The 15,307-nt window shown below is 40.8% G+C and overlaps 1 protein-coding gene across 3 annotated transcripts in view; it reads right to left on the reverse strand.

Annotated features, from left to right (window-relative positions):
* LOC114443915 (cingulin-like protein 1) overlaps positions 1-14,933 on the reverse strand; it is a 37,970-nt gene extending 23,037 nt beyond the window's left edge. For 2 of the 3 annotated variants that reach the window (XM_028418292.1, XM_028418291.1), the window contains exons 1-3: positions 14,741-14,933; positions 2,674-2,787; positions 142-272 (exon numbers count right to left, since the gene is read on the reverse strand). The gene's annotated coding sequence lies outside the window, so the exon portion shown is untranslated. The remainder of the gene's footprint in view (positions 1-141; positions 273-2,673; positions 2,788-14,740) is intronic. The other variant, XM_028418293.1, reaches the window with a different exon arrangement.
* Between the last annotated feature and the right edge of the window lie 374 nt (positions 14,934-15,307).

The following is a 15,307-nucleotide window of genomic DNA, read 5'->3' on the forward strand; positions in this document are numbered from 1 at the left end:
CTTCTAGAAAACTCCTGTTCAAACTGTTTAATTCCATGAGTGAGACGCAGGAAATGTCCTCAATGAAAGGAAATCACAAAGAAAGCGAAGGTTTTGTGCTTGCAAGCATCAGACATACAGTACTGAATGAAACTGACTTACTGTGTTTGTATGTTGCTGAGTTCCTGCTCCGTTTGTCTCTGTAGCTGCTGGAGGTGAAAGGTCAGTTGTTGACTTAGTACGGCAAACCTCCACACTCCTTCTCCTCCTGCGTTGTCCTCACACACCAAACCCTGAGAGGGAGAAGGCATTAAAGCAAGTTTCAGGAGCAAAACCTGCTGACGGCCATAACAGAAGTCAGCTCAAAATTCTGCTTTAGGCGTTATGTTATGTGATGTTAGTCTGTAAACTAGCTAAACCACAGCAAGTTCACACTCAGTCCTCAGGCTGATCCTGACTGATTAACACCCTGATGAGTACCGTAGGTTAACATGTGAGCAAAGTTTTCACTGTAAATGAGCCTGCTCGTTACATCATCCTTATCTGAAATCAGTGTAGGCTTAGTAAGTACTTTGCTCTGACATGAGCCTGGGTGTCAACTGAAGTCATGTGATATGCATGTCTGTTAGAATGAAAATTAGCATTTGTCATCCTCAGAGGATGTAGACTTTCTTATCAATACCCAAGCTATGCGCCTTAACCTGGCTTTGATCAAATACATATAACCTGTTATACAGGATCACATCATTATCCAGGTTCCCTGTATTCAGTAATCTGATTTCTGAAACTATACCACAGTGTTTACATGCAGGATACCATAAAAACCCGATCATATTCTGATTACCTGTGTGCCTGTAAACACACTTTCTTAGTATTGTTAAGGTACAAGTTTAAATGGCATCCTCTGACCTTGATTTGATGCCTAGTTCCACATATTGGACAGTACAAATAGACAAAACAAGAGGCACTGGGAGTAATAAAGTTTTATTACTGGAAAATGTCCTTTGGGCTGGATTTGATGTTATTGTTAGTCAGTTATTGTCTCTGAACAACACATACCCCAAACATCTTTCTAAAAAAAAGAGATAATAATAAAAAAAGAGTGACGGATATGTATCCAAGATGCTGAGACAAGCAGAGGGTGGTGAATCAGCAGCTGAACAAAAAAAAGGAGATATACAGATAAAGAGGGGAAACAAAAACAGACAAGTAAAAATAAAAGTTGCAGATAAGGTAACATCTATTCTGGTTGTGAGTCTGAAGGTTACAAAGAGTCCTTCAGCGAGCGGCTGTAGGCTGAGAGACAACAGACCGACTGAGTCATTCTGGCAGAACATGACGATCACCCTCATCCTCCCCTTCGTCTGTCTGCATCCATGTGACTCAGTCTGAGAGACAAACTGGCACTATATTCACACAACAACCAAATCTGATGGGTTTTCAGATGTGATCTTTAGTCCTCTGATACATTAACTACATTCTGAATCTGTTCTATCTCTCTGGCTTGTTGCAAATTCTGGTTCAGTATTCCATGATTTTCAACGATCATTTCATATACTCTGGGAAGTGACAGTAAATCTCATTGACTAGCATCTCAAAGTAGGATTAATGCAGCCGTTTTTATCATTTTACATTCTTCAAATTAAGGCTTCAGAATAGGGGAATAAATCGGATTTGAGCTGCCTGTCTGAACACGGCCTCAGGAGAGATCTACAAAGAGGGAAAGGAAGGGGGAGGAGAGGAAGGGCTCAGATTCCCACAAATGGAGAGAAAACGAGAGCAGATAAAAACAAACCCTGTTTTAGACCATTAGAAGGAATGCAGTTAACACAGTGCTAAGCAATCAGACCCGTACCTTCCAGCAAAGTTTAAAAAAAAATGCTTGCATCAGCAAAGAAAACTGACAGTTGATCATTCAGTCACATCAACGTCTGACAGTCTTACTGCAGGCGTCATGATTTAGATTCCAGTAACTGACTGGTAGTCACATTCTTTCTTCTTCAACCATTATATAAAGAATTTAGAATATGTGTGGTTCAGTCAGAAAAGCTAAACAAATCTCTGCTTAAATTGTGATATATTATTACAACCGCTTTATTCCACATAAATTCACTCTAAATAAAGAGTTTGTATAAATATGATTGTATGAAAAATTCTGCACTATACAGCAAAAATAGGAAGCAATCACCCACCCCCCTACAACCAGCCAACACAGTCACATCCACATTATGTAAAATGGTCACAAATGTACTGTTTCATGCACACTGATGTGAATCGTATTTATCCACTTATTTTGATGAAGTGCTTCGTGACTGTTGTCATCGTCACTTCCGTCTCATTTCCACTCAAGGGTGGAATAAAAGCATTAAGATCAGGTGTTAAAACACACGGTAAGGTTGAAGGTTGTCATGCTGGTTCTCACAAATATTATTCATTTTATCCCGAAATAATACATGAAATTATTGTCAATATTTCACTAGAAAAAGTTTCATGTTGTGCAGTTGACGTGCAGAGTGAAGTGAAAAACTGGTTTGTAGAGGCTGTAAAATGCAAATACATATGTATAACATGTGGAGCTGTGATTTTTAACACGTGTGGGTACATGGAAATATGTTGTACTGTATATATTGATATTATATATTGTTGAATTGATAGTGTTTGTTTAGAGTAAATATATTTCTATTAAGTTTTTACCTGCTGGTTTTCAGTGATGGGTGATTGTAGGATGTGAACGCTGTCCTCTATCAGCTGCCGTAGTTTGTCCAGAGATGCAGGGAAGTCTTTTTTCTTATGCTGGAATTCTGGAGACTTAAGAGGAAAAAAAAAGTTTATAACTGGAATCCTCATGCAATGAATCTGCTTTGTATTTTCCACAGTCTGAGTCCTATTGGCGACCGATAGGGAAAACATTAAAAAATCTCTGGCCCGTGGAAAGCCATTCATGTGAAGTATGTTCTGCAAAGTATTCTGCCTGAATATCAACATGCCATTGTCAACCAAAATCAGAGTAACCTCCCATCAGTGGAGCATGCTGAGTCCACAAAAATGTTCATCTGTGTGGAATGGAGACAGACAGGAACGATGAAATGTAGTGAAATGTAGTGAATCCTGTTTTTTCTTGTTGTGCTGGCTGGGTTTTTTTTCCCGGGTACTCCATCTTCCTCTCTCATATACTGAAGATGTGCATATAAGGTCAATTGAGGTTTCTAAATCAGCTGTTTCTCTCTCTGTGTGTTAGCCCTGCGATACACTGGCAACCAAGGATAGGCTCCAGCCCCCTACACACTACAAGGTGGGGATAGGCTCCAGTCTGTACTACAGTTACAGACACCAGTACCCTGGTGCTGGGGGAGGCTGAAGGGTTTGTAGTACCAAGCGGGTCTTTTGATCATGATGCTCTAGTGTCTACAGTGATGGATTAACTGTGTTAGTTCAAATATTTGGCAGGAGGAGATGCGCGGACTTCATAACGTGAAACAAAGAATGCACTCTTTGTTACTGCAGAAGAAGAACTTTTATTTAAATGTTAGTACATATATGTGTACACTTGTCCAAAACTGATGTGAGGAGGAAGATGATTATGTATCTTCCTCACAGCCTCGGCGGGTAGCAGCCTCCCACCCACCACTGTGTGAAGCCCACCACAGAGAGCCATTGTCAGATAGAACTCATGCAGCGAACTCGAGTGACTCATATGTATGTTTTTATCTTAAAGCAGAAAATCAATCTTCCCATAAAAAAAAAAAAAAAACTACAGATGGACAGCAGGCAATTAATTCTTTTCCTCGCCATATGAGTGGATGCATTCATACCATGAGTGGGCTGGCTGTTCACAACACACACTGAGCCTGTGTTGTCTGATTAAATGCAATGAAAACAAGTCCATTGTGTTTTAAGCCCTCAGAGGAAGATTTAGTGCCATGACAAGAACGCAGAAACATTTTAATTGTTATTAAATGGACGATGGAAGCAAAACAAAGAAAAGTCTTAACATTCAATATCTGAGTAGCGTGTGACCTATCAAAGTCCCTTTCTTCAGTGCCTTATGAATGTGGGTTGCTATCATTCTGTCCTCACTCTCCAACACTGTCTCCAATGAATCATGTTATTTACTTCTGATTTGTTTCCTCAATTATGTTTTTTTCAATTGCTCACAGGAGTCAGAACAAAACAATTCAGCAGTAATTTTTAACAAACAGTATGGAACTCTCTGTAAGATAAACCTAACACTGTCTGCTGTTTTAAATTTAATAAGAAAAAACAGTCCTGAACCAATTCAAACCTGGTAATATTTTAATGTCTAAAAATTAAAATTAAAATGTATCTACTGATCAAAACAAGTTTAACTTATTAAAGCTTTAGGATCTCTATATTATTCTATATTCTTATTAAATGTTCTAGATCTGTGAGACTTGAAAAAGAAAATGTAACTAGATGCAGTTCCATTAGTGACCACTTGAGGCTGGCTCCAAAAGTAAGTCAGTTTCCATGACCTCCATGTTTAAACTTTGAACTACACCCACCCACCTCAGATCCACTTGTCCTCCAATTCTTTACTTGCATTTGGATTAACTAGGAGTTTAGGTAGACTATGATGCTGCTATAGCAACAGCTGGAAAGTCCAAACAGAGGTACAGTATTATTCACAGTCTACGGTATAAAGGCTGTCAACTAAGTTACTCAATACCAAGACTTTCTTCTAACAATACATGACTTATGTTTACAAGCCACACATTTTCAAATTTCACATACACATGATGACTGGCTAATAATAAGATAATCTTAATGACAAAAAGATACATTCCTCAAGTCTAAAGCCAAGTGTAACAGCTCTAAGACAAATTAACTGCTAACATTTTACTGTACAAATAACGTACCTGTAAAGTAAAGTAAAGCTTTAAAGTACAGTTTCCCCAGCCTGCTGGCTGCACAATGTTTCTAAAATACTCACTGCATGATTTGGAGAGAGAGAAGTGTTCATGATGACAGACAGGCTCAAAACTAATTTTCTGACTGAGCTCAGACCACAGGGGGTTCCTCTGTGTGTTTGTGTGTGTGCGTCAGTGGGTGGGCTGCACCACTGTGTACATGGAGATGACCCTAACTACAACCTCCCACAAACTGGGAGAAAGAGAGAGAGAGAGAGAGAGAGAGCGAGCGAGCTGGTCAGTTAATATCCGGGCAGAGTTTGTCAGCGATTGAGTGGCTGATTGATCAGCTCACTCAACCTTGTGTGTGAATAGAGAGAGGAAACAAAGCATGAATGAAAGGAGGAGTTTTCTTTAAAAAGTTTCACAAGGCTGGACTGAACCACTTAAACGTCAGCAGAAAACAAAGCAATAAGGATTAAATAAAGCCTATAATCCAATGGCTCTTTTCACACTGAGCCAAAAACCCATTGATGGTCAATGACTCTTGTCTTCAATTAGAAAGGGTACAATCAGCAGCTTCAGTTCCAGCTCCTATCAGCAATAATGTAAGCACAACACACTTATCTTGGGCCTATTCTGACACACCTTCATTTGCAACTTGATGCCACCACACACACATTTTTCCATGTTAAAGTTTTAACAGCCATAAGCAATAAAAATATTTATAAATGTGTGCCTGGTGTGTTTGTGATGTCACGGTGCTCCCCTATTTTTGTTTGGGGTTTTTGGTTTCTTCCATCTGAAGTGTCAAAGAGCTCTTACCAGCCCTCACAATCTCTCCACCAAGGCATGTTTCCCGCCTCTGGGTGTGCCCTCTGGAGTGGGGCGTGGTGACTGTGGCCGGTCGCCAAATCAGACACACCCTGAAACACAGCCAGGTATAAGGACGGTGGAGCCTCCCCGCACCTCTTTGTTTGTGTCTGCTATGGTCATTTAAGTATGAAAGGTGTTGGACAAAACACAAGGTGCTAATAATTTAGTGATCTACAGATGTTTATTTTGAGGCTGGCATTCAAATGTAAAAGGTATTTCATTCTCTTGAAATGCAATTAGTTTCAGTGTTAATTTAAAGGTAAGCCTGTTCTGTGCACTAGTAGCATACAAAAAGTAATTGCTGGGCTGGTGGTGTTAGGTGTGTTTGCCCAGATGAATGTGATTTATATTTATATGTGTGCTTTATTGATCTCATTTTCACCTAACAGAGAACCTTAGACTGCTGAGTGAAAGTCTGCCGCCTCCCATGTTAGATAAAAATTGAAAGTAAATCTGATAAGAGTCACTTTCACTCTCACCAAAAAAACTCATCCAACATGTCATAGGAGTGTCCCATTCTTTTCAGATGAGACAGACTCATGTGAAAGCAGACTCTCCTTGTTTGAACAAATAATATTACAGGTGAGCTTCTCCACCTGCAGGAACTTATGAATCACCTGTGATCGGCTTTGTCATTTACACAGTCTACATTGCATGTCCTTGTGACTGCAGACTGTGTTGTGAAAGCTAAATTAGTTTTCCTGAACCCAGAAATCCTACAATGTTCCTGTTATTTCAGTGGTGGAGCTAAAACCTCACACTGTCCTATAATAAACCACTAAAAGGTCTGTGAGCATGCGGCGTCATGATGACAACACATGTCATTACTCAGCAAACAGATGTGTCTCTGGAGCTGAAGAGCAGGGAAGCCTCTGCGGCCAGCACGCCTCACTGCTGACTCACAGCTGTGGTATGCCACCTTGTATACTACTGCACTTTGAACCAGAGGCAGCCGCAGGAGATGCCGATGTCTCACTTATTGATGACCAGCACTGTTTCATCATGATGAAAATAAACTTTACAATGGACACAAATGTCAATAGGTCTAAAGTGAAGTTACAACTAAATTGCCTAACATATCAGCAGCCTATGTCAAGAATTACACCAATTATTTTAGATAGAGGGACTAAAATGCCCTGTAGAGGTGATGTCCTAACTTACTGGTGCTGGCTGGTAGCATCCTAATGGATTATGTTTTCTTGTTTATTGTAAAAGGCAACAGGTAGGTCCCGTTCCTTTGTAGGCTTGGTGAAAAAATGTCATATGTACTATGTAAAAACCAACAACTACATTGAACTTTAGCACCTGTGCTAACTGGCTTAGAGGAAATCTCTTCTGCATGAGTTTTTATTGTGTGTGTATGTGTGTGTGTCCTGTGGCACTATATCACTGTCCATCTGCATTGTGTGCAGAGCCCCAGAACACTATCAGAAGTCTAGATTTCTTTCAGGTAGGAGTCACCTGGCATCTGAAATTGACAATACTAAAATCTCTATGTCCAATCCATATGTGACTCACATAAATACAATCAAACCAGTCAGGGGGTCTTTGAACCCTGGACTCCTGAGTGGAAGTCGACAGTTGCATGTACCCCACCATCCCCAACTTGCCTCCTGAAACTCTAGCAGTTCGTCCATATGTTCTGTTAGCAAGTGTCATATTTGGCAGATGTAGAATTGACAAAATATGGTGAATTTACTTTTACATTCTCCTGACCTCCTGATTAGGACAGGCTGAAATAACACTAATCATAAATATTTGATTTTTGGGTGGATGTTTCCTTTATAAACAGCATCATCTCCTCTTTATCCACATCCTCTCTGGCATCAAAGTGTATTTAGTCTGTTTCACATCTTTGCGATGTCAGTGAAGCTGCTTGGAGGAGCAGCAAAACGTCATCAAGAAAACTCTACGAGTCCAGATGCCTCGCTTTAACCCTTTGAATTAAAATGACCTGGATGACTGAGAATCGTAATCAACATCTCTGAGATCTCTACTCCAATTGAATTCAAAGACCCATGCATTGTTGTTAATTTTATTCACCTGGATTAGTTAATCCTGGGTGTAATCCAAACTGGACCATGCAGAGTGCTTACACAGCACAGCACATAGCTCTGCCTTTCTCTTCTATAAACACATCAACAGTACAAAACTGCAGAACCAGTTTGTCTGTACCTAATGAGGAGGTGAAGGGCAACATTTGCTCTCTTCCCACTTTGCTCCTCCCTTTTTAATTGAAGCAGGGCCAAACCAGTTCCTCTGTATTTAACAATTACACGAGTTCAAGATCAGATCTCTCTGCACACAATCATTAACCCTAGCATTACAGAAACAGAACAAAACAACGAGGCCGTGCAGTTCATGAAAAGCACTCAGAAAACGTGTAGGATTCTCTCTTTCAGGATACACCTTCTAAAACTGCAGACAAATGCAAACAATGCATGCAGACTCCATATGCAGACTATATCCGAGTTTTAAAAATGATCAGATGAGCTCAGTGTCTTCTTTTCCTTATGCACCATCTACACCAGACTTATCTGTGGTATGTGTTTAATGCATTACCACAGGTTATTTTGGGTTTCACACAATACCAATACTCATCACCACCCAACCACATCCAAACACACACAAACTCACACAGGTGTGCAAGGCTGGGTGTGTAAGCTTACTATGAGCTCCTCCCAAAGAGTTTTAACAACAACATCTCCGAGCTGTCACGGTCACGCACATGTTTTATCAAAGGGCCGTGCAGAACCGTCCTCACCTGAACAGACACACATCACTGGTCATTTGTTCTTAAGCTAAAATGATGAATGTGCTTACATTTCAGCATATGTGAGAAATGCTGACATTGCTGTATCACAACAAAATCTTCCAAAGATCTAGTTGAAAACAGACACGGCAGTGGATGTGACTGTGGTTCTGCTACACTGACTGGTTGGATAAGTGGAGCGTTCTCCCATCTGTCAGTGCTGCCAGAAGTGCAGCTCTATAGGTGAATAAAGAAATGTCTATCATGCAGATTGATGTTCTTTGTGGATCTTCTCCCAACCACCATAAACTCATACCATAATAATTCATATTTTGTTGAATACATTGATGTTACATCATAGAACCAAAGCAAAGGTGGTCAAACTACTCAACTTTTTATTTTATTTTATTTTTTTTAGCCAGGCTGTAAACTTGCTTATTGTTAATTTTTCACAAGGAGATCTGTGGGCATTTACCAAACAGCTACTGCAGCAACTACCGAGGCCGAGAGACCATGTGGAACTGTTGAGAGCTGCAGTTCACCCTGCAGCCTTTAGGGGCTGGCTCCAAAAGTGAATCAATCCCCATAGTCTCCCATGGTAAAATGTCAAACTTTATGACAAAACATATATATTAAAAAAAACAGGTTTGGGCACTATTTATAAGTTCCCTGTACAGGTTTTACTCCCAGTATTTAAATCAATACCAGATGCCAACAAATATGAATATGAATGCCTCACATTGGGAAATGTTTATATTAAATCATTAAATGTTGTTTAGAGCTGTAAAGATGGAGACTGCTCTGTTACAACAATATAAAATAGATGAAACACAAATTATGACATCATTAAATTAACTAGTTTCCGAGCTATGTGGTCAACTGATGCTTAACTGACGACGGCAATAAAGATTCTTTAGTATGATTTACCTGGCATAATCTGTCCATTTCATTCACTGCAGTGTGCATGCCGACAGATTGGAGAGTAGCAAGATTTCCTTTTTATACTGCTTCACCTTCTCACCTGTCAGCTCAGTTTCAAAACTAGAACATTGACAAAAACAACAACAACAACAACAACATCAACTCTCCAAGCACTGCAACTCACACCCAGCACCCACCCAGGCTGCATCCACTCGGCCCTCAGACAAGGCTTAATGAGTAATAAGCACTGGGTGACCACAGTCTTGGAGTCAAGCCAACTTTCACAGATGCCAAATTGAAGCCTGGAGGTACTGCATAATGCAAAACAACACTCATTAAAACTTAGAGGGGGAAAAAAACACAAGGAGCTATAAAGTGCAAACATTGCACATGGAGATGCATTCCAGGAGAAGCTTCTAAATGATGCAGATGAATAATTAGGACTTTCAGGTGTCCATTAGTGAGAGAAATTACACCATACATGCACGACCCTAAAACCTAAACCATTCGGCTTAAACATTATGTTTAAGGAGGAGAAGGTAAGCTGTGAGATGAATTACAGGATGAGGAAAAATCCTAATTTGAAGACGTGTCTCGTTTAAATCACAAAGAGCTGTGTGTTTAGTGTCATGTCTTGTGTTAAACTAAGAAATGGTATCCTGGGCAACAAGGAATGCTACACAGTAGCTAACAGAGTCATCCAAGACCAGGAGACTCAAGTCTTACAGGCTGAAAAAACGCTGATGCTTCAATTTGGTTTTTTCTTGCATCTACTGAAATTTCACAAGTATGATTCATTGATTCATCATGCAATTTCACATGACTCAAAGTCAAAATTGTGAAGCTAATATTAACATCTCAGACACTTATTTACTAAGCAGACTGACAGACTGACAGTCAAGTGCATTGAGGGCTCTTGCAAGAGAAAGGTGTGTTTCTCCCTGGAAAAGGAATGATCAAAAGATTAGATAACCGCATACCAAGGTCCTCCCTTCCCACCTCCATTAAAAACTGATTTGTATTGAGCAATAGCACACACTATATAGATTAAAGCCAGCATCACAAAGGAGGTATCATTTGCAGGGCTAGAATGATGTGCTGTCCTCAGATATTGGTGCATCCTACATCCTGCCTTCACCAGGAGAACATAAGATCAATATTTCAGTCCTGTGTTTTAACATGATCTAACCCCTTACAATGTTTTAAATGACTAAGCTGTGTATTTTTTAGAGAATAGAACCTAACAGCAGGTGAAAACAAAACATTAGAGCATTAGAGCGACATAAACCCCAACACTCCTGAGTAAAAGTCCACCATGTTGCATATAACACCACCACCCCCAACCTGCCCCACGACTGAGAGTCAGGCAATATGATCATACAGCATAACTGCAACATTGTGTTGTATATGGTGGCTTAAATTCAGCCATAAGCCATAAGCCATCTCTATTAAATTATTTGGGGAATTAGATTTGTGCACAGGTCAGTTCCAACAATACAATACAAAGAGAAGTATACTGTCATACTTTGCAGTAAACTCTTATGCATGTGTCACAGATATTCAGGGTGTTGTCTGTCTGTCTGTCAGAATGTTTTTTCAATAGAGAGAAGTATGTCTGTGTTTCCTGTCAGCCTTCCTCAAGCTGCTCCTTTCATGTTTGCAGCAGACTGTATAAAAACAGTTAGCTGTTTGCACAACTCACAAATAACATACATGTTTACTTAAATTCAAATGTTAAGATGCAAATGCATGCATTAGTTTGGCTGTTGGGGTGGGCAGAGCATCCTCGATCATGCCATATGCCAGCAACTGGAAGGCTTCTATAAAACAAGTATTTAGCTTCTGCTGCGCCGAGGTTTACAACAAGCCGACCATTGTGCGCTACATTCATTTCTATTATCCAAAAAAATGCCATGTTGTCTGGTATGAGGAACACCCAAGAGTGGCATCTGGGGACCATCAATCATTAACACAATGGAATTTATGAACGGGCGGCGAATCTTCTCACAAACCTTTAAAAAAAGGCTCTCTCTGTGACGCTTATTACTCACTATACTGTGTACGCTCTACTGCTCCATCAACACATCCATAAGGGTCAGGTCAAAATTTGCAGATGTGTCCTGCATCAACAACACCTGGCATGTAAGGATAAATGCTGGAAGCTTGTGATACATTAAGGTGTATTACTTTGCATGCTACTCTGTTAAAGCACCACACAAAATAGTGAGCGCTAAATTGTTAGCGTTAAACACTGCAGCCAATGCTGGGATTAAGCTACTATTTACCTGTCCATCTTAAAGAGGCTGAGTGTCATTACAGACTGGATGTTATGCAGTAGAATGTAAGCATTATTCTGCTGTCAGTCAACATCCTGAACAGTGAGCTCAAGGCACATCAATCATGACAGCAGACTTAAGTGACACCACGCAGTCTAGAGACAAAAAATAAACCTCAAAACACACTCAGCTGGCATTTTATGTTTGGGCGAACGTCAGATCGAGACTGAATATGACATGATGTCACAAACTGCAACCCAAGCGTGAATCATGGGAAAGGTTTGAAGTGGCAGGTATGTTAGGAATGAGGGTGTGAGCCTTCAAGGATAGTCCAACACACACACACACACACACACACTCTCACGTGAAGCTGTTCTCTCATGGTACCATCACAATCTTCACCTGTGCCAGAGAACACACAGCTACACACCTTCTAATAATAGATAAGATGCAGTAACTGTAAAGTTGAGGAGGAGGTTTAAATGAGTGACACTCCAGTCGTTTTTACATACATTCACTTGGGATTAAAACTACCTGGTTAGGTTGAGGTTGTCCCATCTTTCAGCAACTATAATCACAAACCCAACACAACACCTTCGGCATGCACTTTCTGTGTAGGACCACAGGTAGGCACACTCATTGTTTCACAGGAATTTCCGATCCCTTTCTGGTGAGGGACGGGGTTTACACAAGACAGAAAGGAAAGAGGTTTGCCCACACATTGTTCTCAAAGAAAAGTATGCAAAAAGGCGTTTATTTCGTAACCCTAGCCCAGGTGCTAACAGTGCTATCAGAGAGGGAAACTCATCCATACAGGCAGGATTACAGTTATCACTTAGGGTCAGTAAAAGGTGGGAAACTGTGAATGGGCTTTAACATGCCTCTATTTCTGAACTCTTTTTTTGGCAAGTGTGTGTGAGACCCAGAGAGAAAGAGAGAGAAAGAAAACGAATCAGTGGGATGGGGGCAGAGAGAGAGAGAGAGAGCAGTTGGGTTTTCTCGTTGGTCTGGTTGGTTAACCGTCTGTGCTGGAGTAAAGGGAACGAATGTAGTCCCATTAAAGGGAGGGAGGGAGGGAGAGAGAGAGAGGGTGTGTCAGTGTGACTGAGAGAGAAGGATGAAGATAAACAGATTGAAATTGTTGTCTTTCTTCAGATGTCCTGTTGTCAATCAGCGAGACATCTTCCCACAAATGCAGATTTAATTTGGAAAAATGTGGAAAAACTGAAGCAACCAAGAGTGGTGTGAAGAAACAGAAAAGAGGTGGAAGTCACTGAGGGAAAAGTGAAGGAGGAGAAAAAGAAGACAGAAATAGAAAGGAAGATATGACCCATGTCTGTCTGTCTCTGTTCCTCACTGAGGAAATTCAAACAAAGAGGAGAAATGATGTAAAAAAAAAATAAAATAATTAATAGAGGTAAAGAAAATGATTGAGGAGTGATTTGTTGTTTGGTCAGTTGTGGAAAAATAAAATAACAAGATATGTATAATGATGTGTAAGATAAAAGGCAATTAGCTTAGAGAGAGATGGAATGAAAGATAAAGACAGACAGGGATGCTGAAAGCATTCCACAGCCAGGAAAACACTTAAACATGCATGACTGACGGCTGTTAGCTTTTTAAGTCAGGGAGACAACGCACAACAATGTTGTACACACATGGAGACACGGGCGGGAGGCTGCAGGTTTAACACACAACTGTGATCATTCACAACATCTGAAGCAGACAGTAACACAACAGCATGACAATCACAGTGTAGCCTATAGGAGAGACAGCCAACAATGAAGCACATTTAATATTATGCCTATTTTCTAACTGTCCACTGCCAGGATGGCAAAAAGACAACACAACATACTGAACATCAGACAGGATTTTAACCTCTTGGTTGCTAATTTCTTCATCTGCAGAAAAATCTGCCTGGCTTGCCTCACAGAAAGGGTCTTAGCCTTGCAGGATTAGGAGGCCCAGTGTATAAACCGGTTAGGTATTGTTATTTATATTATGGTCATCATTAAGTAATGAGGCGGCTGCATGTGGAGCCGGTGATCAGCGCACTCCACCCTGCTGAAATAAAGATAACATCTTATCAGAGAGCAGAGTACAGCAGGCTCGCCCTCTGACTGTACTTCAGAAAAACACCAATCTGTGGATTTTATCAGCGTTCAATACAGCTTTCATTGTCTTGCTTGGTTTTGCACACATGTATACAACGCACACTAAATATATGTAAGTAGAACTGCACACAATATGCTAATGGACACACATTTCATGCATGTGGCATGGCTGTGTACGTCCAAAACAACGGGCGTAACAGTTTAGACTCTGGTTGGAAATAAAAGGACTTTCCAGAAGGTGTCGGCTGGCTTTAAAGGGTCAGAATGTGTGCAGGTCAGTCAGATTCTTCCACAGTGAAGTGGGAGGGGTTTCCACAGTAAAAGGTTTAATTTGTTAATAACTAATACTCAAGTACACTGAATGTGTGTACTTTTCTTCCAATTCATCACACAAGTGCTGAGTTTCAAGTTCAGGTTTATTGTTATCGTCATATCCATCAGAGAGGAGTGCTCTGCAGTGGAACTCACTGTGCACGCTCACCCAGGCATGTCACTGACTCATCCACATACAGTTCACTTAGGACAGGCAGGGTTACAGAGGTTAGGAACAGTGATATGATCTAAACTCATGGTTTGTGATGTAACACACAGTTCCTACTACTAAATCTAATCACATTTCAATCATCAGATGGATCTTGATTCAATGGGTCTATGGGACCTTCTGTCATTCACAGTGCCTTTATCAAGTTTAACTGTCTGCACATTCAAACCTCAGCTCAGGGACTCATGGGGCTGTAGAAAGACAGACGTTTAGCTAAGCTTAATTTGAACGCAGAGATAAATAGATAGATACCTGTTCAACCTCTGTCCTGTCCTTCTTACAATCATTTTTCTAAGCTCCAGCTCCAGTGGAAGTGTCGCGCTGTATTTGTGAGGCGGAAAACGCCGTGACAGCAGCCGCAGCCGCCTGGTTAATATCCAACAAGTGTTCCTTGTAAATCATCAGCCTCTTACCTGCTAATGTTTCCCCCCTCCGAGGTGCTCTGCTGCCGACTGACAGAGGGCAACTTCTGCCTGACAAGAGTTTGGCTTGTGGGTGGGTCCAGGACTACACCTGCCTCACACCGGAGTCTGTGCGTAATGAGCGCGCAGGATACGCAGCTGACGCACGCAGCGTGGTTGCCACCTTATACCTGCCGGCTTGGTATGAGAGGAGAGGGAGCGTGAAGTGGACGAGGGGGAAAAATAGTGAGGAGAAAGTTTTAGGAAGCATGTGAACACCCCCCCCCCCTCTCTCTGACTCTGACACCATTTTTGGAAATCTAGAACATCCGTTTCTCATCATGGTACAACTATTTCAAGAATGCTTTCTGCCCTGCAGCACTTTGGGTTTGAATGTTTTCCCTGCCCTCTGATATCACTGACTTCGTCATCTATCTATCTATCTATCTATCTATCTATCTATCTATCTATCTATCTATCTATCTATCTATCTATCTATCTATCTATCTATCTATCTATCTATCTATGTTTAACCTTTTAATACTTTTCAGGGAAAAGGGCATTTCCTGAAGAAAATGC

This window comes from Parambassis ranga, chromosome 12, assembly GCF_900634625.1.
Source record: "Parambassis ranga chromosome 12, fParRan2.1, whole genome shotgun sequence".
Taxonomy (NCBI): Eukaryota; Metazoa; Chordata; class Actinopteri; family Ambassidae; genus Parambassis; species Parambassis ranga.